The sequence below is a fragment of the Cervus canadensis genome, chromosome 2 (genome assembly GCF_019320065.1).
Source record: "Cervus canadensis isolate Bull #8, Minnesota chromosome 2, ASM1932006v1, whole genome shotgun sequence".
Classification (NCBI taxonomy): Eukaryota; Metazoa; Chordata; class Mammalia; order Artiodactyla; family Cervidae; genus Cervus; species Cervus canadensis.
In genome coordinates this window covers 40,379,873-40,405,808 of record NC_057387.1, presented here as the reverse complement: position 1 = coordinate 40,405,808, position 25,936 = coordinate 40,379,873, and the positions used below count along the sequence as shown (strand labels likewise).

Genomic DNA, 25,936 nt, shown 5'->3' with positions numbered 1-25,936 from the left:
TGCCTCTCAGGTGGCTTTGTGGTTACTGTGGATGATGAACCCCACCCTTTTAGATCAGATAAGGCTAAAATGTGATGACGAAGGGAGGGGGGAAAATAACCCTTATATTTATAAGCCAGTGCTTATAAAGATACATAAGACATCAAACATCTAAAATGAAAATCTATTTATCAGGCTATTTAGTAAGCTTGGAACAACATTTTTAAACAATACTACTGCTTATCAATTTGCCTTTCATGGGGCTAAAATCTTCTGAAGCATCTAAGTTAATAGAAGACTTAACTGATTTTTATTGTGTTTACATTTGAATTTTTAAGACAACCTGAGCTTCAGGTATTTTTTTTTTTACCAATAAGACTGTACCTCTGTCGTTAAGTTCCCCCTGGAAGGGAAGTCTGAAGCTATCTCTGGCACTAGATCTTTAGGTTCTATCTTTAAAAGTCTCTGGAAGACCCTCTTCTCTGTCCTTAGCAGTGCCATATGACCAGCCTTTATAGCCACTTCCCTATACTGGTCCAGGAAAACTTCTAACGTATGTGATTGCCTCCTGCCTGCTCTCTACACTACTGCTATAGTTATTTTAAATGCAGCACTGATACTTTCACTCTTTTGCTTAGAAACATCTCAGCAGTTCATAGCTCACCAGAATGGGTTACCAATGTGGCCAGATATTGATCACAACAGCCTTTGGGGGTACTAATGAACCTGAGTTCATTGCCTCATGCAAGCAGCTGCTTCTGCTGACTCCAGTGTACTATTCAAATATTACCATTTTTTAAACTGAGCCTCTGCTTAAAAGGTTTGGAAGCACTGCATTAAAACAAGTGTTCTGACTCTGGACACCTGAGAACATGAGTCCAGGTTTACTAGATCTCTTACTTTTTCTAGAGAAGCTGGAAATCCAGTTTTCGGTACTGTGATGAGAAGGAGCATGGCTCATGTCCTGTGTGGTATGCTTGTAGAGAATAAAGCAGACTATCATGGAGACCTCCCTGGAAGTCCAGTGGTTATGACTTCATCTTCCAGTGCAGGGAGTGTGGGTTTGATCCCTGGTTGGAGAGCTAAGATCTCACATGCCTCATGGCCAAAAAATCAAAATATAAAAAATTAGCAACACTTTCCAGGTGGTGCTAGTGGTAAAGAACCTGCCTGTCAATACATAAGAGACACAGATTTGATCTTTGGGTCTGGAAGATACCCTGGAGGAGGAACTGGCAACCTACTCCAGTATTCTTGCCTGGAAAATCCATGGACAGAGGAGCCTGACGGGCTACAGTCCGTGGGGTCGCAAAAGAGTCGGCATGGTCATACACACACACACACACAAAGATTGGAAAGGTAACCCACAGACTGAGAGAAAGTATTTGCAAATCATATGTCTGATAAGGAATTAATATACAGAATACATAAAGGACTTCTACGACTCCTACAACCAACAACAAGAACGACAAACAAGCCGACTTTAAAATGGGAAAAAGACTTGAGTAGACATTTTCCCAAAGATAGCAACTGAACAACAATAACAAAGATAATGCATAAATGGCCAATAAGCACATGAAAATATGCTCAACATCACTAGTCATTAGTGAAACAAAATCATATATATAAGATACCACTTCACACCCATTAGGATAGTTGTTATTAAAACAAAAGAGTAGAAAATAATGGGTGTTGGCAAAAATGTAGAGAAATTGAAACCCTGTGCATTGCTGGTGGAAATACAATATGCTACAACTATATAGTGGTTCCTCAAAAAATTAAACATAGAATTATCATGATTCATTAATTCCAATTTTAGAGATATATCCCAAAGAACTGAAAATAAGCATTATAACAAATATTTGTACACTTAGTTCTTAGCAGCATTGTTCACAATAGCCTATATATATATATATATATATATATATATATATATATACAGGATGATGAAAAAGTTCTGGAGATAGGTAATGGTGATGGTTGCACAATTAAAGTGAATGTACTTACTGCCACTAAACTGTGTATCTTAAAATGGTAAATTTTATGTTATGTATCATCGTTGTTTAGTCGCTAAGTCGTGTCTAACCCTTTGTGACCCCATGGAGTATAGTTCCTCTATTAGTTCCTCTATTTTACCACAATTTTTTAAAAAGCAAATTATTCATTATTGCAATCTTTATTTATGGTTTACATAGGGGTTTTGGTCAGGCTCCTTTTTGTCTTTACCCTAGTTTCTCTTAAATCAATTGTTCTACTCTATACATGCATGTACACACATAAGAATGTGTGTGTGACAGAGAAGGTGTTACAATGGATCACTCAAAGATTGAAATGGGAAGGGCAAGTTAATATTGATATTCATCTCTGAAATCTAAAAAAACTTGTCTTTAGAGAATCTTGTTGCTCCAAAGATGTTTTGTTCTAGCTCTGCTGCTGCTGCTGCTAAGTCACTTCAGTCGTGTCCAACCCTGTGCGATCCCATAGACGACAGCCCACCAGGCTCCCCCGTCCCTGGGATTCTCCAGGCAAGAACACTGGAGTGGGTTGCCATTTCCTTCTCCAGCGCATGAAAGTAAAAAGTGAAAGTGAAGTCACTCAGTCGTGTCCGACTCTTAGTGACCTCATGGACTGCAGCCTACCACGTTCCTCTGTCCATGGGATTTTCCAAGCAAGAGTACTGGAGTGGGGTACTCCATTGCCTTCTCCTGTTCTAGCTCTAGATGTTCTATATATATATTTATATGTGCATATTTATATATATAAAATGATACTGAACATTTTTTCTTAAGTTTATCGGCCAGTTGCATTTGTTCTTTTTTAAACCTTTGTTTCTATTGAGTTATAATTGACAGATAACATTGTATTAATTTCAGGGGTACAGTATGATGATATATATTGAGTGCATATATTGTGCATATAATGCATATATTATGAAATGACCACAACCATAAGTATAGTTAACACCCATCACCATACACTGTTAAATTTTTTTTTTAATCTTGTGATGAGAACTTTTATGATCTACTGTCTTAACAACTTTCAAATATGCAATACAGTCACGATGCAACAATATAGTCACCATGCAGTACATTATATCCCCATGACTTATTTATTATGTCATTGGAAATTTATACCTTTTGACCCTCTTCACCCATTTTGCCCAATGCTACCCACTGCCTCTGGCAACCACTAATCATCTGCTCTCTGCATCTATGAGCTTGGTTTTTTTATTTGTTTGGTTGGTTTGGCTTGGTTTACATGTAAGTGATATCAAATGGAATTTCTCTTTGATAGCTTCTTTCACTTAGCATAATATGCTCAAGGTCCATTTATGTTGTCACAAATGGCAGAATTTCCTTCCTTTAATAGCTGAAGTATATTCTATTGTCTCTCTGTGTGTATACATTTTATCCCACATTTTCTTTATCCATTTATCCATTGATGGAAACTTAGATTATTATCTTATCTTGCCTATTATAAATAATGCTGTAGTGAACATGGGGGTACATATATCTTTTTGTCTTAATATTTTCACTTTGTTTTCTTCAGATAAAGACCCAGAACTGAAATTGCTGGATCATATGGTGGTTATGTTTTAAATTTTTTGAGGAACCTTCATACCGTTCATACCGTTTTCTGTAGTGGCTGCACCAATTTACTTTCCTACCAATAGTGTATAAGGGTTTCTTTTTCTCTACATCCTCTCCAACATTTTTGACTTCTTATCTTTTTTGATAAGAGCCAGTCTAACAAGTGTAAGGTGATATGTCACTGTGGTTTTGATTTGCATTTCGCTGCTGATTACTGGTATTGAGCATTTTTTTTCAGGTACCTGTTGTCTGTCTGTGTCTGCTTTGGAACAATGTCTATTCAGATTGTCTGTCCATTTTTTTTAATGGGTTGTTTCTTTGCTATTGAATTGTATGCCCTATATATTTTGACTACTAACTCCTTATCAGATATATGTTTTGCAAATATTTTCTCCCATTCAGTAGCCTTTTCATTTTGTTGATAGTTTTTTTTTGCTGTGCAGAAGCTTCTTAGTTTGATATAATCCCACTTATTTAGTTTTCCTTTTGTTGCCTTGCTTTTGAGTCAGATTTTTAAAAAAAATTATCACCAAGGTTGATGTCAAGGATCTTATTGCTTTTATTTTAGATGTTTTGAAATATTGGTGTCATGTGGCAATTCTCATGGCGTGGATGTTGTCTATCAGAATCTTAATCAGACAAAAAACAATGCTTCTCATTTTCAGAAGAATATGAGAAGAAAAAAGCCATGATGTCCACCCCTCTTTTCCAATCATATTGCCATCACTCTACTTAAGTCCCATATAAACTCACAACTAAGCTATTATGTTAGCTTCCTGTTTATACTTTTAACTCACTTCGTTCAGTGTATACCATATTGATTTTCTAAAATAACACGTTTTCTCAGTAGGTGACTTTACTTCCTATTTCACAAAGACTATATCAAGCATGAATGCTCTTAGTTCCTGCCCTCCCCCTCCCCACCTTCTACAAACACAACTTGCCTCTTTTCTCTGTTACAAACCTTGATTCTAATCCAGCCACTTGTGCTCTGGATCTCATTCTCTCCCATCTCCTCTGGGACCTGGATCCATCTGCTGCCTCTTTTCTGTCTTGTATCTTTAACCTTTTCCTCTCCTTTAGCTCCTTACCTTTAACCTATAACCAGACTCAACTCTATCTCAGCATAAAAAAGCAAAGTGCGTTTCTCAAGCTGCCACCCTGCCTTTCTCCTTCTCCTCACCCCCGAGCTTCATGAAAGCCTGTGCTCTATTTGCTCTGCACACTCGTTTCCCCAATGTATCTCTCTGAAACTGCTCTATAAACATTACCTGTGGTTGCTTAGGTACTAAATCCAGTAGGCAGCTTTCATTATTTTTTATCCTGTCTTCAGCTTTGTCTTCAGTTTGGGCCAAAATCTTTCTTTGTGTAATCATTCTTATAACTCTATAATCATTCCTTCTTACTCTTCCTCTGCCTACCCTCAGCTACTGGTGTATCCCACTGATCAGTTCTTTGTGGTCCCTTCTCTGCCGATGGTCTTCAGGCTGATGGCATCATCATACGCTGAAAACTCCAAAATTCTCTTTTCCTCAGCTTTTCCCTGTTTGCTGAACTCAGTTGCACATAACCCAGCATTTCCACTGAACATGCCTACTTGGATGTGCAGCATATTTTATTATAATACCCTATTTTCCATATCTTGGTAAATAGCACTGCCATCTATCAATTGTCCAGATCAGAAACATGGAGAAGATTCTGTTCTTGCTGTTTATAAATACCTAATCCAATTAGGCATGATGTCCTGTGCATTTTACTAAAGTATGTCTATAAGCTTAGTTTTCTTATTCACTTTATTTGACTAAAATAGTTCTTTAGCTACTCACTAAAGTAAGATGGCACCATATTGACAGTCAAATAAAAATATTAGTTCTTGTTATTAGACTGTCATAGTGAGTTCCAAATCTTTTGTAAAAAACATCTAGAAATTTAGGCCAAAACTGTAGTTCATGAAAAATTAAAATATAACAATGTGATCATACCCTTCACACAATAACACTTGTTATTTTAGATAGCAGCTATCACCAAAAAAAGAAAAAAAAAAAAAACAGAAAATAACAAGTGTTGGCAAAGATGAAGAGAAACTGGAACTATTGTATAGTATTGGTGGACACATGAAATACAACTATGGAAAACTTTATGGCAGTTCCTCAAAAAATTAAACAGAGAATTACCTTATGACCCAGCAATTCCACTTCTAAGTTCATATACGAAAGAATTGAAAGCAGGGACTAGAACAAATATTTGTACACCCATGTTGATAGCAGTATTATTCACAATAGCCAAAAAGTGGAAACAGCTTAATGTCTATTGACAGATGAACAGATACAGGCTTAATGGAATATTACTCAGACTTAAAAGTGAGTGAAATTCTGACATACAGTACAGTGTTGAAGACACTATGATAAGTGAAATAAGCCAGACACAAAAGGACAAATTATATGATTCCACTTATATGAGGTATCAGGAATAGTCCAATTCAGACAGAGAGTAGAATGGTGCTTGTGGGCTGGGAAGCTATTTTTTAATGGGTATAGAGTTTGAATTTAAGATAATGAAAAAGCTCTGAAGATGTATAATGGTAATGGTTGCATAATAGTATGAATGTACTTAATGCTGCTGGACCATACACTTAAAAAGTCAAATGGTTAAATATTGTTGTATTTTACTACTGTTGTATTCAGCTCAGGCTGCTATAACAAAAATACCACAGGTTGATTGGTTTAAACAATAGACATTTATTTCTCACTGTTCTGGAAGCTAGGATGTTTAAGATTAAGATGGCAGCAAACTCAGTGTCTGTTGAAGTCCTACTTTCATGCCTGTGGATGGTGGCCTTCTTGCTGCATGGCCACATGGCTGAAATGTCATCTCTTTCTTCTTATAAAAGACACTAATCCCATTCACAAGGGCTCCAGCCTCATGTTCCCAAAGCCCCATCTCCAAATACTATCACAACGGGAATTTAGATTTCAACATACATGAATTTTATGAATTTGAGGGAGCACAAACAATTCAGTCCCATAGAAGCCATTTAAAATTAGAATATATTTATCAGATTTTTTAAAGCCATCCTTCTTGATACATCTTTCTTTAGACTTCCAGAAGCAGAGACTTTTTCCTTAACAAAACACAGTGTGAGAACTAACTGAAGGGAGTGGTTTCTTGCCAGAAGGGATAAGGGAATGGTTCTGAGAGGCAATCAGAGATGTCAAAGTGCGCTCTGAAACTCCTGGGTGAAAAGAAATGGAAAACTGGGTGCCACTAATGGTAAAGAACCCACCTGCCACTGCAGAAGATGTAAGAGACACAGGTTCGATCCCTAGGTCGGGAAGATCCCCTGGAGCAGGGCATGGCAACCCACTCCAGTATTCTTGCCTGGAGAATCTCAAGGACAGATGAGCCTGGTGGGCTTCCATCCGTCGGGTCGCAGAGTCCGGCAGGACTGAAGCGACTTAACGCGTGCGTGCACAGCTGTGAAGGACATCCTCCTGCTGGCTCTGTCCCCTTGACTGCAAAGATGCCTTCCTCACTCCTCTACTTGTATCCCTCCAGAGTGTTTCCTAGCTTGAACAAGACCCTTCCTACTTCTGTTAAAGCAAACAATGCACTCCAAAACAAAATAGAACTATACTTAGCAAAAAAAGAAAAAGTTTAAAAATACATGCATTTTTGCAGTCCTTATGAAGCAATCTAAAAGCTGAATAAAAGAGAAAAGCAACTCAAAATTAGAACAAAGACCTTGGGAGCTCTAACGTGAAAATATGTGTATCATTGTTAAGTGCCAAAGTAAATACAGCATGCAAACCCCAAACTGCTTATCTGTGTGGTTTCCATAGTGTCAATATATATGCAAAGCTGGTCTGGCTGCACTGAGAGACATTAAAGGTCATGGAAGTAAAAACAAAAGTCAGACTCTCTCTGTGAACATTTGGCAAGGAAGTGTCAAGTTTCCTCCACACTTTCTCAGTTCTAGAGAAATGAGCGAGGGGTGGCAGTAATGTTCTCCCCTTCCCCCCACTGCCCCCTTCCTCTCTCCTCCAGTCCCAATCCCCCATGAATTACAGCATTATTTTCTTTTGAGTCCCAGGAAATGAAATTCAAATTTACAGTGAAAGGGTACCTAAGGAAAGAGATGACCTGTTCCTTTTAATAAATATTTTCATATTTAATTACATCATAGTTAAAATGAGAAGAGCTTTAAAAACTGACCTGCTTTGCGGGGGGAGAAATAAGATATTCTTCAAAATGCTCTCTCCTTTCAAGTCAAAATAGCTTCAGATAAGTGAATAACAGGAATACCTGCTATAGCAACATAGCATCAGGATGACTGGCATGAATAGGACATCGCCCAGTTTTCACTGGTTGTGCTATAGTTTTTGAGCATAGATTAGGAGGCTCCTGAAATTCTAAGTGGATGTGGTAAAAATTATATCAGTTATAAAAGCTACACTCAGTGGGATGGTTTTGCCTTATTATTTTAGAAGTTTAACAGCAGATATATACGGGGATGGTTTTAGGTTCTGTTTGTTCTTTTAGTGGAAAGGAATGGAAATTTAGCAGTGATTTATTCTACAAGCATTTATTGAATGATTACTGTATGCTGGGCACTCTGCTGGGCACAGTTGTGAGTTGTTTGAAACTCACATCTGTTGAGTAACTCCCCTAAGGTCTCACTACTGATAAACAACAGCACAAGTCCATGCTTTGAACTCCTATTCTATGTTACTTCTCAATTACTTCTGTGAAAAGGGCAGGGTTCTGCATTGTATGTCCCTGTATCTTCTTACTCCTTCACGTCTGATTCGCAGCCCCTGTGCGCTAGAACAGTGTCCATCTCATCAGTCCTCTCCTGTGGAGCAAAACAGTCGATAGGTCTTAATGCATGTGCACTCATTCACTTCAGTCATGTCTGACTCTTTGTAACCCTGTGGTCTGTAGCCCGCCAGGCTCCACTGTCCATGGGATTCTCGAGGCAAGAATACTGGAGTGGGTTGCCATTTCCTTCTCCAGGGGATCTTCCTAACCCAGGAATCGAACCCATTTCTCCTGCGTCTCCCGCACTGCAGGTGGATTCTTGACCCACTGAGCCATGTGGGAAGCCCATAGGCCTTGATAGCTGGCTCCAAATTCCACATACATGTTACTGCTGCTACAGGGACCACTACTGCTGCACTTAATAGTGCTGCTTCGGTTACTGTGTTCTGTGTGTGTGCTCAGTTGCTCAGTCATGTCCAACTCTGTGCAGTTCCATGGACTGTAGCCTGCTAGGCGTCTCTGTCTGTGGAATTTTCCAGTCAAGAATACCAGAACAGGTTGCCATTCCCTACTCTAGGGGATCTTCCCGACCCAGGGATTGAACCTGCATCTCTTGCACCTCCTGCTTTGACAGGTGGATTCTTTACTTCTGAGCCACCTTTATTACTATACACTTAACAATTGATAATCTTCACTGACTCCTTACTGTGTAACTGGAACTCTGCTAAAAGCTTTGTAAGCCTTCTTTCATTTAATACTTTCAATGGTGGTTGACTGTATATGTTCTTGAACAGGCTGTGTTAGTTAGATCCAATCCTCTGTTCATTAGCTGTGTGACCAAGGGCAAGTTATTTAATGTTCTTGATTCTTGATTTCCTTATCTATAAAACAGAAATAATAAAAAAGTATCTGTCTAGGAGAGTTGTTGAGAAAATTAAGTAATATAATTTAGAGAAGTAACTATGAGACAGTAAGTTCTGTTCCAAGATGGCAGAGTAGAAGGACATGCATTCGTCTTCTCCTGCAAGAATATGTGACATGTATTGACTACAAATCATTATTATTAATACAAATGTAATTTCATCCATCTGTAAAATTCCTGCCATGTTCATACAGCCCAGTTATGAGTCCTTTTTGCTTTGGTCTCCCATATTTTTATTCCAGTTCCCTGCCTGGAACTGAAACCTGTTTTGAAACCAGTTCAGTTGGCTGGATCTCTGACAGCCTGTTCTCTTTTCCTGGGAACTGGATCTTGTCTCCTATGTCATCAGCCTCTGGATGGGATGCTACATATCACTCCCTGCCAGTGGAGTGACTTGATTTTTAATATTCCCATTGCTATCGTATTCCAGGCAAATTAGGTCCCATTAACTTTGTCTTTGACTGAGCTCCAGTTCAACATTCTCCTTCATAAACGCCAATTTGAACTGCTGAACGGTTTTCCTACCTTGCTCAATCCTGCTTCTTGCCCTTCTCTACAAACTGACTTTGAAATCAGTACACCTGGAGGTCAAACTCATCTAAGATATAGTTATAGTTATAAAGGACCAAAGATGAAAATACATAGTCCTGCCCTAAATGAACTTGTGCTGTGCTTAGTCGTTCAGTCATGTCTGACTCTTTGGGATCCCATGGACTGTAGCCTGCCAGGCTTCTCTGTCTGTGGGGATTATCCAGGCAAGAATACTGGAGTGGGTTGCCATGCCAACCTCCAGGGGATCTTCCCAACCCAGGGACTGAACCCGTGTCTCCTGCCTTGCAGGCAGATTCTTTACTGTCTAAGCCACCAGGGAAGTCCATGAATACTGGAGTGATTAGCCTATCCCTTCTCCGGGGATCTTCTTGACCTAAGAATTGTACTGGAGTCTCCTGCATTGCAGGTAGATTCTTTACCAGCTGAGCTACCAGGGAAAAATGAACTTACAATCTTTATAAAATAGAAAAAATGCAAGACATAGCTTATATATCCCCTTGGATTCCACCGATCTTGCCTGCCCTGTGTTCTAGACCTTCAGTTATTTCTCAAAAGCTTCTATAGTATATCTACTCTGTGCCTCGCATGGTTCTGATGTCTGGAGCCAACTTATTGCATAACTAAGAATCCTGACCCTCCACTTTGGTTATCTATCACCTTGTAGCCAAGTAACCAGTCACATGCTCAGAGTCACTGGCTGCTTTTTCCATTTTGGGGGTTCTGATGAATTGAGCTATTTCAAATCCTGAAAGACGATGCTGTGAAAGTGCTGCACTCAATATGCCAGCAAATTTGGAAAACTCAGCAGTGGCCACAGGACTGGAAAAGGTCAGTTTTCATTCCAATCCCAAAGAAAGGCAATCTCAAAGAATGCTCAAACTGCCGTACAACTGCACTCATCTCACACGCTAGTAAAGTAATGCTCAAAATTCTCCAAGCCAGGCTTCAGCAATACGTGAACCGTGAGCTTCCAGATGTTCAATCTGGTTTTAGAAAAGGCAGAGGAACCAGAGATCAAGTTGCAAACGTCTGCTGGATCATTGAAAAAGCAAGAGAGTTCCAGAAAAACATCTATTTCTGCTTTATTGACTATACAAAAGCCTTCCACTGTGTGGATCACAATGAACTGTGGAGAATTCTTCAAGAGATGGGAATACCAGACCACCTGACCTGCCTCTTGAGAAACCTGTATGCAAGTCAGGAAGCAACAGTTAGAACTGGACATGGAACAACAGACTGGTTCCAAATAGGAAAAGGAGTACGTCAAGGCTGTATATTGTCACCCTATTTATTTAACTTATATGCAGGGTACATCATGAGAAACGCTGGGCTGGAAGAAGCACAAGCTGGAATCAAGATTGCCAGGAGAAATATCAATAACCTCAGATATGCAGATGACACCATCCTTATGGCAGAAAGTGAAGAGGAACTAAAAAGTCTCTTGATGAAAGTGAAAGAGGAGAGTGAAAAAGTTGGCTTAAAGCTCAACATTCAGAAAACTAAGATCATGGCATCTGGTCCCATCACTTCATGGGAAAACAGTGGAAACAGTGTCAGACTTTATTTTTCTGGGCTCCAAAATCACTGCAGATGGTGATTGCAGCCATGAAACTAAAAGACGCTTACTCCTTGGAAGGAGAGTTATGACCAACCTAAATAGCATATTAAAAAGCAGAGACATTACTTTGCCAACAGAGGTCCGTCTAGTAAAGACTATGGTTTTTCCAGTGGTCATGTATGGATGTGAGAGTTGGACTGTAAAGAAAGCTGAGCGCCAAAGAATTGATGCTTTTGAACTGTGGTGTTGGAGAAGACTCTTGAGAGTCCCTTGGACTGCAAGGAGATCCAACCAGTCCATCCTAAAGGAGATCAGTCCTGGGTGTTCATTGGAAGGACTGATGCTGAAGCTGAAACTCCCAATACTTTGGCCACCTCATGCGAAGAGTTGACTCATTGGAAAAGACCCTGATGCTAGGAGGGATTGGGGGCAGGAGGAGAAGGGGATGACAGAGGATGCGATGGCTGTATGGCATCACCAACTCGATCGACATGAGTTTGAGTAAACTCCGGGAGTTGGTGATGGGCAGGGAGGCCTGGCGTGCTGCGATTCATAGGGTCGCAAAGAGTCAGACACAACTGAGCGACTGAACTGAACTGACTGAGGCTTACAAGAAAATATGGGATAAGTAGAGATTTTCTTTCTGATCATATTTTTCTACACAAACCTCTCTCACCAGAACTTCACCCTCCCCTAACATACACAGCACCCTAGTATGACGAAAATTCTTTTGCCTTCAGGGTTAGCATTTGATCTAGAATTCCGCTTCCACTAACTCTGGAAGAAAAAATTTTTCTTTGAAAAATGAAAGGATAAATCCTTTCATTCCACAATTAGAGATAAGGAGCTTACAACACAAATACCTGAATCAGCTTTAGCTATAAATGAGGAAATCACACTCTTTTTTGTTTTGATGGAGGAGGAGAGTTGGAGAGCAGAAAGGCAATGTGGGTCTTCAGAAGCGGACAGAGCAGCCTGGAGGCAGGCAAGATGACTTTATCCAATTATACAATTTATTCACAGTTCTGCACTGTTCATCTTCATCTGATAACAAGCAAAGAAAAGCTGGGCATAGCAGTCCTGTGGGGACAGACTCAGACAAATTATAATGGAAACTGTGATCAGATAATAAGCTTAAGCAAAGATCTAATCCATGATGGAATATTTATAAAAAGCAGAATGAATTCCATGTGGAATATCAACTGTATTAAACAAGGCAATTATAATCTGATGCTGGATAGTATGGAATTGAATGAATATTATAGTTCAGATTTTGCTGCAGCAAATGTTGTTTCAAAAAAATTCTTTATAGAAGAAAATCTAAACCTGCTCTTGGAATGATAGGCCATTTAGTTAAAATCATATTTGTTACACTTTATTAGCATGGATAGTTATTACATGGATAGTGATAGAGCTGTTATTTGAACTCAAATTCAACATTTCTAACTACTAACTGAACTATACCCAGCACCTTCTGTTAAGAATCACTGTACTACAATGACCTATTTTGCTGAAAAATAAATATTATCGCACCTCTACCTTTCAAAATTTTCAGTTTAAAAATTTAGCATAGCATTCCAAGCTCTTTATAATCCACTTCTAACCTCAATATTGACCCCAGTTATTTCATTTTAGTATCCCATCACATTTGCTTACATTCAGTAAATATGCATTGAGCTAGCCCTGTATTAGGTAAAAAGAATATAAGTACCCTCCAGAGTAACGACAGAATAACTAGGAAGAAATTGCCACAGAAGAGGTTACATATGAGTTGAACCTTAAATATGGGTAGTATTCCAGCAGGAGAATGAGCTAAGGACTCTTAAGGCAGACACAATATGGGTACCCTAGACATGCTTGGCATTTTCCTATTACATTGCCTTTTAAGACAAAAATGGAACCTTGGTACTGGGACAGCATGAGGTGGTATAAAGAAACTAGATTGGAGAACAAGAGACTAGAACTAACCATGCTGGACTAGCCACTTCAAGGCCTTGCTTTCCGTCTTTTCATCTATTGATAAAGAGGGTTTAACTAATACCTATTAAAGACTGCTTCAAGCTGTAATAAACATCATTCTGTGGTTGAGGAACAAGATGTATTCCATTATCTTATGTACAAATGCATGGAGGAAAAACTATTACAAGAGTCATGGTTAACAACTTGGGCTCTGCTACTCACTTGTTTTATGGTCAAGAACAAGATTCTTGACTACCTGATGCTTTGATTTCCTTAGCTGATCATGTAAGGTTGTTGGAAGGGTTGACTCATAATGTAATACTTTGTATTAATGAATATAAAGTACATTGCCTGGCATATATCAAGAGTTCAATGTTAACTGTTTGATATAATTATATGTGCATTCACATGTGTTTGTATGTACACACACACATAGACAAAATACCTGCACTTATATGGGTAGAAATTTCACGTAGTATTCGAACTATGTGGACTTCGAAAATGCAATGAAACAATAAAAATCTGATTTGTATTCTTAAATAGAAGCAATTTTTTTTTCAAATGACAGTGTGCACCTTTAATATAACTTTTACTTTCGTTTTAAAAAGTGAAGAAATTGTACCATTCAATCTGTTCTTTTACTTTCTTATAACTTGGAGAAGTTTATTTTGCTTATAATAATTTACTTTCTAGATAGAAATACCTGTCCAACTATTTATATAACTTTGTATATAAATGACTGATATATATCCATTCAACAGGGTAAATGCAAATAATAGCTGTCATGTGTAAAATTCCTGTGTGCCAGGCAATTTTAAGAGTTTTACTCAGATTGTCTCATGTATCCTCATGACAGTTCTAAGAAGGAGAAATTATTTTTCCTATTTTACAAATGAAGAAAACAAAATGGAGAGAATTAAAAACACTGCCCAGGTCATATGACTAGTAAGTGCAGAGCCAATTCCATCCTAAGCCTTGCCTTTCCAGCCATGCTTCTCTTCCTTCCTTGCTTTGTGAGAGCTTGAAACTGTCTTGAGATCAATTCTTGATCATTAGTTACCAAATATGGCTAGTGATTAAATCTTCTAAGGACCCAAATGTCCATAAACAAAATGTGGTATATCCATGCAATGAAATACTCTTTGGCCATAAGAAGGAATGAAGTACTAATACATGCAACAATTTGGTTGGACCTTAAAACATTATGTTAAGGGAAAGAGGCCAGTCATACAAGATCACAAATTGTATGGTTCCATTTGTATGAAAGTCCAAAATAGGGAAATGTATAGAGTCAAGAATGGTGTGGACGGCAGGACAGTCAGAGAATAGCTAAAGAGTTTCCTTAGAAATGATAAAAGTGGTCTAAGGTTGACAGTGATGATATCTATCTGTGGTGGTCACAGATAGATATGACAGTGGTCATATCTATCTGTGAATATGCTAAAAACCACTGAAATGTATTCTTTAAGTAGGTGAATTCTATGGTAGGTAAATTATATCTCAATAAAACTGCTTTTTAAAAAAGTCCTCTGGGGAACTTTTTAAACAATTCTGGTTCTCAGGTTCTGCCTCACCCTACCTCCAGAAGCCCCACCTCGATAAGATTCCAGTTTGATAAATTTAGATTGGTTCTCTGTTGTAATTTAGTCACTAAGTCCTGTCTGATTCTTTGTGACCACATGGACTGAAGCCCGCCAGGCTACTTTGTCCATGGGATTTTCCAGGCCATAATACTGGAGTGGATTGGCATTTTCTTCTCCAGGGAATCTTTCCGGTCAAATCTGTGTCTCTTGCACACATCTCCTGCATTGCAGGCAGATTCTTAACCATTGAGCCTTTTACATTTTAATGATAGGCTAGTTAAGTGACCAGAAAATACATTTAAGGAATGGACAGTAAACTGAAAGGGATGAAAAACAAGAACTTCCAACCAATGGTTAACCATATTTCATGATTATATATATGTAACTACTTGCATTTCTTGGGGGATTTCTATTCAAATTGGACCTCTGAAAAGACTGCATCTTATTATTCTAAAGTTTCAAATGCATTTCAGTTTCTTTAGAATGTGTTAGGCTTTTGCTGACTAAGCAGCATTACCTCTTAGTAGAGGTCCAATGCTATAATTTGACCCCTCTGGCAAATTAAATACAATTATGCAAATTACCAGGATTTGGGCATAATCTAATTAGTACAATACATATGCAGCAGATAATAATTTCCCTGGCTGAAAACTAGATTGTCTTATTTCATGTTTGAAATATGTTTTAGAAAAACATTCTACTATGTAAGCAAGATTTCATTATCTTATATATACTATTTGCTCAGCTCTGTAATGGACATGTTTAGAAAAATAAAACCAAAAATGGAATCTTCAAGTGATGATGTATTTTTTCAGAAATTCATAATTACCAAACAGGATATTCCATGAAACTAGAAAGAAAATTCAAGTGGAAATGATTGCTTTCCACTAATAAAGTATGTGTAACATTGCTATAACTTTTCTTTTTATATAACTACAATCGGTGTCAAGTATGATTTAATGGAGATAATTCTGTTCATTTAAACGTAAAAGTTTAGGAGTTTAAAACTGACCTGAATTAAATTCATACCAATAAATTCCAGTCACACACTTTCTGAATGGTATTTATAATCATGAGATTGAGTGCACTCTTTTTTAAATATGTGAACCCTATTAGCATTAATCAGTATTACATGTATGCACTGAGCAGAAATCAGGAAAGATTTTTTTTTTTAGAGCTCCTTACTGAGGAAACTAAAGAAATTATCCCTCTTATGTAGAGAAAAAAGAAGCTTTCTTTTTGTTTCTTCCTACAAAAGTGAATTTCATATGTAAGAGAAGTACTGACTAATAGCATTGGATATTGGCCTTTTATGTAGAGGAAATTAATGTACGGGTGTACCAAGGCCTCCAGTGTGCTATTGTCATTTCCAAGTGTGTGAACACAGCCTTCACTCATTTATTCTTAGCTTTTCCAGGAGACTGCCAACAAGCACAGCCAGCTCTCAAGCTGTATTGCGCAAAGATTTGCAGCCCACAAAGATCGGGAGTTTTTTTCAAAGGTAACGTCAAGGTCATAAAAGCCCCTAAACAGCTGTTAGGGAGTTACAACGCTTAAGAAAACAGTGGCCTGTGTTAGCTCTTTGTTCTGTTAGCAGAGAAATGCTCAGTTTGGTGGATAAAGAGGAGAAAAAAGTCCTGTTAATTCTATCTTTCTTAATCTACTTATAAACTCGTAGTGACAAGTATATTCCTGAGAAATAAAGCTGCACAAGCAGTGTTTGTGTTGTGAGTATATGTGAAGGCATTAATGAATAAGCATATTTCTAAGTGATGTTACCAGCTATTTTCATTATGCCAGGAGCTTCCCCGCCACGGACCACAGAACCTTGTGATGGGGAGGGTGGCACAGAGTCAGGGCAAATCCGCAGAAGTGGGGTGGGCAATAATCCAGATGGACCTGTAGATTTTAATTGAGTATTATTAAAAATACAAGAACTGAAATGTGACAGGAGAGGGCCCTCAAACATTTTACTCTAGAAACAAAAGTAAATCATCTCATAATTTGGATCTGCTTCAAAAATAATATGGGTGGAACAAGTAGGTGTGTTATAGATGAAACAAGATTGGTCATGAGTTGAGCATTGTTGAAGCCACATAATGAATACATAGAGATTTAGTCTAGCCTTCTTTTTAACTTGGTGGCTTTTGAAATTTTCCCTTATGATAAGCTTGAATATTATTATATTCAAAAAGGTTAGGAACTACTGTGTTATGTTAAATTGTCAAGTGATTTTGATTAAAAAATATTTCACTAGATACTCAAGCAGTCAAGTTGTTGAAAACAAACATTAAAATGGTTTTCTAAAGACTATATAAAAGATATTGTTAATCACTTGTTTACTATAGGGATGCCCAGATCTACTGTTTGTAAACTTAACCTAATCTTTATCTCTCAGCAAAAGTTAAATGGGGAAAACATAGCATGCATACTCCTATAATGAGTTACAGGATATATCGATTGAGAGAAATCTAAAAATTAAAATGCATTTTTCACTGTTTCTTGTTAAGCCCTTTTTTCCTCTCTTCCTCCCTCTCTCTCTTTCTCTCTGTTTTACTCTGATGCAGCTATATTTACCCAAAATTTGAAGATAATGACCTATTTCAAAATTTAAGCGGCAACACAAATTAGAATGCGTCCTTTTGGTCTGTACAATCCGTCTTCAGCAACTGTTCTACTTTTCTTTAGCCTTGGCAAGCTATTCAGAACAACATTTCCTTCTTTTCATTCTGATGCTGGGTGATTGTTTGGTGCTGATACGACATTGGCTTTTCCCATAATTTAGCTAAGAGTGTTTTACACTAGGGAGTTTCAGTGTGTTTAGATTGTAAAACTTTTTCTGAACACTTTTGTAGCAGAACTCTATGTCTCAATAGCTCCAGCAAACTTAACTACTTTTTTTCCTGGATTTTTGTTAAAAGTTGATTCCAGTTTAACTTTAATGGATTACTGTCACTTTGCCTTGAAGATAAATTAACACACGCAAAGAGATGGTCCTTTCCTGTTCTATGTGTTGTTCCTGTGTACAATGTTGGCCTGTTTTATTTAGGTATATGCTGTTCCCTGAGGGTAAGCAACTTCCTGATTAGTCCTTAGGAGCAACTCCTGGAAAACTAATGTAATCCTGCATGTCAGCCACATGTGTTATGCTGGGTTGGGTCAAGACTTATGTGATCATGTGTATGCATGTGCCTTTAGTTATATAAGAGAATTATCACTTATCATAGTGTGGCTTAACATTATTATGTTACAGCAGCTTCCCAAATTCTTATTTCTTCCCTGATATGCATGATGAGCTGGCAAATAGGTTTTAAGATGTAGTTGTAGAAGAACGAGGCAGCCAATAGTAGGAGGTGTTGGCTGAGACACAAATAGTTATTTCAGAAGATTATGGTTGCTGTAGTAATACATTGCTATGATGTTGTACTCTCAGGATATGATTTTCTGCCTTCTACAGAACATTTTAGAAATGACTGCATTTCCAACACAAATATTAGACAAATGCTGTGTTCCTGTAGCATAATGGTCCTTAAACTTTCCTATTCACATGCAGCCTAATAGAATTGTTTTGACTTTTTATTTTATATTGGAGTACAGTTGATTTAACAATGTTGTGATAGTTTCAGCAAAGTGATTCAATTATACATATATGCGTGTATCTATTTTTCAGATTCTTTTCCCACTTAGGCAGCCCAAAAGAATTTTGCGAAAGCATGTGTCCCTCTTGCACATTGTTACAGTTGAAAATTTTTATTGTAAGTGCAAATAGTTACAGAGGATATAATTTCTCTCAGGGAAATATTTTACTTAAAAATTAAAATGTTGTATTCTTTTTTAATAGAAATTAATGTGTTCTAAATACCATAGCAATTTAATATCCCTACCATCCATTTAAAAAGTAAATATTTATGCTTTCTTTATAAGTATTTACATCATTTTTTCCCTTAAACTTATGTTTCCATTCCAGCTCATCCATAAGATATTATTCTAATATATGTTTATGCTTAAGTATCTTTTATTAATATTTTGACAAAAACATTTATATAAATTGAACTTTAAAATTTTAAAAATTTCCCATGAACATGAGGTCCAAACATCTCTGCCATAAGTCACCAGTATAATTATTATTAATATACAGTTGATTTTTAAAAGTTACATGATTTGACTTAACAGTAAGTATAATTTTATTAGAAATGCATCTCAATGAGATAAGTGTGAGGTGAATTAGGCTTTACAACCTTTTTAAAAGTGTGCCCTCTATTGCTTTTGCTTGGAGGATTTTGTTTTGTTTTATAATTAGTTTGCGTATCTATTGATGAATAGTTATTGCTTTTTGCTGGAGTAAGATAGGTTCAGCATCAATAAAATTTCTAGATTTTATTTTTAGAGACGCATTTCCTAAGAAGCCTGAGGCATATACCTAAGTAGATAGCTCTGCAAAGCGGGCTTTTTGTTTTTTAATTGAAAATTTACTTAACCTCTTTTCACTGCTTCTGAGTCATATGCCTTAAATTGCTCTGTATTTTGTTAGAAAATAATTTGGAAAGTTATCAGGGAAAAACTTAATGAGGATTCATACTTGACCATTATTTCCCACTGCTTTTCTTCTAGGACCTCTTAAGTGAGCAACTGAGATCTCAAAAAGTTCACCAAGACCTCCAGGATCCATCATCTTCCTCATCCTGAGTGCTGCTACTGTTACTGCTGCTTCTCTGACCAGCCAGCCAGGAGGTGGTCAGCAGACAACATACCCAAAGACTGGCTCCTCCAGTTGGAGAAATGACCTTACTTCAAGGTGATTCAGGGAGTGAAGGTCAAGCCCCAGATGAGCTGTTTCTACAGTGGAAGCCCATTATTCAAGCCTTATCTTCATCTGTAAATTGTGAATACTATTCATATCTACTTGATTCAAGGTTCAGCTGAAATGACACCTGTGAAACTTCTTCCCCAGAACCATCTTAGCAAATGTATAAAATGCTGCATAAATATTAGTTGTTCCATATGGAGGATATTTGAATCTCATTCGTCCCAACCCTCTGGTCTCTATCAGGTAAACTGGGTCTGCTGACAGAGCATGAATATTAAGAAACATACAAAAATGCAGCCCACCCATTTGGACCTACTGCTGCATCTTGTTCTCTAACCACTTGGTTTCCTAGCAAAGATCTCATTAACCCACTGAAACCCTTCTTTGGTGGGCATTCGGACACTGACAGGTACTTCCCTCAGCAGTCTCTCCTTAGATAGCCTTTAATGATTTCCCTCATATTCCACACATTATATAGTGTTAGGCAAGAGGCACTCCTATCTTCTTCCTTGCTCTGTTACAGGCTGGGCTGATCCCAGACAACGGCTCAGTGGAAGGTTGATGGGACAAATATGTACCTTATCAGATATACAATGAAGAAGAGAATTTAAGTAAATAAACCTGTTCGGTAAATACAGTACACAAGACTTCCCTGGTGGTACAGTGGGAAGGAATCCCTTGCCAGTGCAGGGGACCAAGGTTTGATCCCTGGATCGGGAACATCCCCTGGAGAAGGAAATGGCAACCTGCTCCAGCAGTCTTGCCTGGGAAATCCCATGGACAGAGGACCCTGGGGCGCCACAGTCCACGGGGTTGCAAAAGAGTTAGACACGACGTAGTGAGTAAACAACAAAAACAGCTCCACATTAACTGGTACAATGCTAAGAATTTTACAGATGCTCAATTAATATTTGTTGATAAGACCACTAAACATCCTTGCTTTCCTCAAATCTTTGCACATTTGAGTTTGTCTGGGTTCTGAAGTTCATCTCAAAATATTTTCTCTGAATACAAGGAAGCACATTGTGAGGTCTTTTGAAACTGAGAACTTGTCAACCTTTTTTTTTCTTTATATCCATAGACTTCCTAGAACAACTTCTTAAAAAGTCTATAGATAGTCTCTTTTACTTAAAAATTTTATTGTGACAAAATATATATCACATTAAATTTACCACTTTAACCATTTTTAAGTGCACAATTCAGTGGCATTAATTACATTTGCAATGTTGTGTCACTTTTTTTGTCAGCTGAATAGAATTCCTAATATGTTTGTGACAGAGACGGATGAAGTGTTAGCTAAGAAATAATTGTAGTGAGCTTTAAGAACATTTCATAATCACAAAATACTTATCAGAGGACACAAATACATACAACATATGAATTGAGTAGGTCCTGAGCCCCATCCCATGGAGTTAGGAAATCCCCATAACTGTTGTGCAATGTGCAGCATCAGATCTTCGTTGGAACAGGATCGTCTTATGTCAGGCCAACAAAAACTTGGCATTGATGCATAATTAATGAACTGAGAAATGTATTAATGAGATTTCTCTCTAATTAATGTTTCCCCAATATCTGGCATGAAAGCAAAGCTGCATTAATTAGTAGAGTGGGTGTTTGTCTCTGTGTGTGTATGTGTGATTGTTTGTGGATGTTGTGCGTCTGTGGTTATAGTCTGACATATTTCATTTGCAGTGTTTTTCCTTCCTGACTCTTATTCTCCTTCCTCATTTGCGCCCCCTCATCACTCCTTTTGTTTATCTCAGGACTGCCATTATGTTTTTGTGTGTGGATAGGGGGAAGGAGTGACAGATTGAACAATTCCATTTTTAGATGGATGTCAGCATACATGAATTCATCAATATTTCATAATCTAGGTGGTGAAAGCCCCTCCTTTTCTTAGAGCAAAGAGGACATTATGCTCTGTGTGTGCAGCTTAACTACCATTAATGTTAATTAAATCATGCAGGCAAAGCCCCTTTCTTGAGTTGATAACATGCTTTAGTGTACATCATCGTCAATTGTAAGTCAACTCTTAATCATCTTGGGTAGCAGGAGAGATAAATCCCCCTGCTGAGCAAAAGCACCTCATGCAGGGATTATTGGCCAACATTAGGATCTGAACTTAAAATTGTAACTCTTTCCTTTCCTTCGAACTTCTACTATTGTTAGTTAAGTCAAAAATTCCCCCAGGAAATGAACAAATAGGAGTGTGTATGTGTTTATAAGCAGTGTGTGGGGTGCAGGGAGAAAGCAGAGATAAAGGAACATTGACGGCTAAGAGGAAGAATATTTTTTTATTCATGTTTTAGGGTTACAAAAGTACTTAATTCATTTTTTCAAAATCTTGTATTTGAATAACATGTCTTTGCAGATATAAAAGATCTTCCATGTGTTCTGATAGTATAATGAAATAGCCACTGCTGAAAAATTTACTCCTTACATGGGGTAAACATTTCTTCACTCCACAGATATTCATGAAATGTCTTATGTGCCAGGTCGTGACTTGCTACAAAGATAATTAAGACTAAGTTTTTGCTATCAAGGAGCTCCCTGATTAGTGGGAGAGACTGACACATAAACAGATACTTAAAACATGTGAGCAAGCAGTTCAGTTCGCTAGAGCTTAAATTCAAGCTAGAGAGTGATGAAAGGCACGGCTGGAAAGCTAGGGGAAGGCCGAAGAGAAAGCCTTGAATTCCACATTGTGCTAGTCAGGGCAAGAACTGCTGCCACTACAATGGTTTGAAATGCTGGAAGTGCTGTTCTCACTCTCAGATCAGTTTAGTGCAAGCCATGGCTCTATCCAGGGCATTGAGGCTTCCTCCAGCATCTGCCCCATCTGTCAACAGACTGGAGAAGAGACGAGCGAGTTAGGCCTGGGCCCGCCTCGGGGTGACACACTTCACTTCTCCCCACGGTGATCACACGCCTCAGTTTATGCCTGAATTCCTAGGACAGCAATTAACAGTGCAAGTGTCCTCTTGCACTCCCAATAGTGTCCTAATTTGGGCAATACATTGTATGATCACCCTAACGTCTTCCACCTCCAGGGACCAGAATTCAATCACATCGTCGCACCTAACCTCAAGGGAGGCTGGGAAATCTATGTCAACAAGGGGAAAAGGCAGTGAATTTTGGTGAATGCAAGGCACTCCCCAATGCACATGTCAAAGCATTAGAGAGTTATCCTCTATATCCATTGCCTTTTAAACATTTCCTCCTAAATACTGATATGTCTTTGAAACCTTATTGCTTATCTTAAAAATTCATTTGAATTTTGGATCCTGCTCCATAATATATTTGTGTTTTTCTTTTTAATTAATTAATTATTTTTGTCTGTGCTGGATCTTCATTGCTGCGCTCTGGCTTTCTTTGGCTGCAAGCAGCGGGGGCGCCTTTCGAGTGCACAGGTGCACAGGTATCGAATTGGGGTGGCTTCTCTTGTTGAGAGATACAGGCTCTAGGTGCGTGGGCTTCAGTAGCTGTAGCACTCTGACTCAGCAGCTGTGGCCCATGGACTCAGTTGCTCTGTGGCATGTGGTATCTTCCTGGACCAGGAATCGAACCCGTGTCTCCTGCATTAACAGGCAGATTGTTGTCCACTATACCACCAGGGAAGTCTCCCATGTTTCTCCTAAAATAAGATTAATGTGCTTCTTTCTTCAAAAATCTTCACAGATAAATAATGCTCCAGGAATATTTGCCAAAGTTAGTTGTTATTTTATTGACTCCTAGAAGAGCCATACACCACTGAGACACACACCACTGAATAGTCTTAGACAGAATGACCTGGACAGATTTTCATTTTAAAAAGAACCCTCTGACACCTCTGTTAGTGTAGATTCCCAGTGGCAGATCAGAGAGACCAATCCAGGTTTTTACAGTTATCTGGGTGAAAGATGATAAGCCATCTGATTTAGGTTAGTGCTGGTAGAAATTGTAGGAGATTAATTCAACAGGACTGAACCAAGAAAGAATTTGACTATGTAAAAATTAAATGCTTCAGTAAAAACATAATAAAACTGTGAAGCAAGGGGCAAACTGGGGAAAACATTTGTGACACCTGAATGATATGAAAGATAAGAAGGTTGATATTCCTAATATTCAAAGTGGTCTTATGACTCAATAAGATAAAAAACTTTCTAATAGAAAAAATGGATGCAGCAATTTATCAAAGAATATAATTGCCCTACAAAATGTTAAAACTTCACTAACGATCAAAAAGTAGAAATAAAAAGACAAGAACTACTTTTCGTTACCAGATTAGTAAAGAAATTCTCATCATAGCACATATATATGTTCAAGGTTGGGCTTCCTCAGTGGTTCAGCAGTAAAGAATCCGCCTGCAATGAAGGAGACACAGGAGGCACAGATTTGATCCCTGGATGGAGAAGATCCCCTGGAGGAGGAAATGGCAACCCACTCCTGTATTCTTGCCTGGAGAATCTCATGGACAGAGGAGCCTGGTGGGCTGCTGTCCATGGGGTCGAGAAAGAGTCGGATACAAATGAAGCAACTACGCATACACCACACGTACAAGGTATCAGTATCAGTGCTATCCTAACTGTTAAAATTGAAAAAAAGTATTTCTTTCGATGAAAGATTCGTTAAATAAATTACGACATATTCCTATCAATGGAAATTATACAACCATTAAAAAGTGAAAAAAATATTGTGTATATCTATGTTTATTGAAGTAGAAAGACTTCTGTGACCTGTTAAGTAAAAAAACAGAATGTTTCCCAACTCCTTGTGTAACATGCCTCACTTTCTATAAAATTGTCTGTATGTGTGTTCAGGAATGTGCATGTGTGTATATAGAGAGATATCTATAAGGCTGTTCCACAGAATATTAAAACAGTGCTTATTTCTAGGTAGTAGGGTAGGAGATAATTTTTTGTTATTTTTCTCTGTCTTTTTATATCGTTTTTAAATTTAAAAATAAATATTATTGTTTTATAAGTGAATAAAACTTTATTCTTTTTTGGGGAAAAAAACAGCAGGTATTTTATCCCTTGTAGTAAAAAATGAGGATGGCTTGATAATGAGTTGCATATAGAGAGTGAAGGAGAAGTCTTGGTCAAGGAGGACGTCCAGCTTTCTCATTCCTTCATTCTCTGGTATTGGATGAAAGGCAACCTCTTCTTAGTTACCTTTTTCTCCCATTGTCATTCCCTTTTCTGTGTAACTTCTCAGCTCAGATTCTGCCCCTCCTAACTCTGTATGCTGGTCACATTGTTAACCCTTCTAAAATTGTTTGTTTTATTTTAGGATACTCTCTTCATCTACTTTCCATAACTGAGTAGCAGAAGATTAGAAACGAGAGATATCACTGGAAATGACTGGCCTAAATATTCTCAGGTCTTCCCTGGTGGCTCAGACGGTTACGAATCTTCCTGCAATGTAGGAAACCCAGTGTCAATCCCTGGGTCAGGAAGATCCCCTGGAGAAGGGAATGGCTACCCACTCTCATATTCTTGCCTGGAGAATTCCATGGATAGAGGAGTCTGGTGGGCTACAGTCCATGGGATCCCAGAGAGTCGGACATGACTGAATGAGCATGCAAGTGCATAAAAAACAAAAAATAAGAAATGTATTGAGGATCCCAGTTTGGCATCAGAGAAGATGAGTGTATGAATAATGATGTTTAGTAGGGGCCCACTACTGGGTGGCTCTGTTTCATACTATTCAAAGTAGTGGTAAGACCTATGAATAGGGTAACCCAGTGGGTTGCAAAGTTTGGTAAGGAGCAGGAAAGGGTTCATTGTTGACTGCATTATTGCTAGAGCAGGAGGTTGAGTTGTGAAAACAATGGCCAATCTTGGTTAACAATTTAAGAGGAATTGCCAACTCATTCTTTTTCTGTATTGCAGTTTTGCCTTGCAAACCAATTTATTTAAAAGCCAAGTTATGCAGACACAAGCCTAAATGCTGTCTCTGTAAATGTACAGATTAAACATAGACACTCTTCATGGTCAAAAAACATCAAAGATTGACGTCTAGGTGGGTCAGCTTCTTGAATCTTATTCTCTAGGGCCACCACACCCCAGACAGTCTGCCTTTCTTGTCGTCACTGAGATCTTTGCCATTTGAGGCTGATTCATCCCAGCCTTCAAGGGCCAGGGCATTTCTTAGTATGCGTTGAACTCAGGCCAAGCTATTGTTTCACACTATTATTGTTTAAAAGACAACGTGTACTAGAAATGTGAAACAGGAAATGTCTATCTG

At 38.1% G+C, this 25,936-nt stretch overlaps 1 long non-coding RNA gene across 8 annotated transcripts in view; it reads left to right on the top strand.

The window, feature by feature from the left end:
- The window catches only part of LOC122436628, a 120,110-nt gene extending 95,443 nt beyond the window's left edge, over window positions 1-24,667 (top strand). For 5 of the 8 annotated variants that reach the window (XR_006268060.1, XR_006268058.1, XR_006268062.1 and 2 more), the window contains 2 exons: window positions 16,310-16,402; window positions 19,513-24,667. This is a non-coding gene — a long non-coding RNA (uncharacterized LOC122436628). The remainder of the gene's footprint in view (window positions 1-16,309; window positions 16,403-19,512) is intronic. The other 3 variants (XR_006268057.1, XR_006268059.1, XR_006268063.1) reach the window with 1 other exon arrangement.
- Window positions 24,668-25,936: the final 1,269 nt, after the last annotated feature.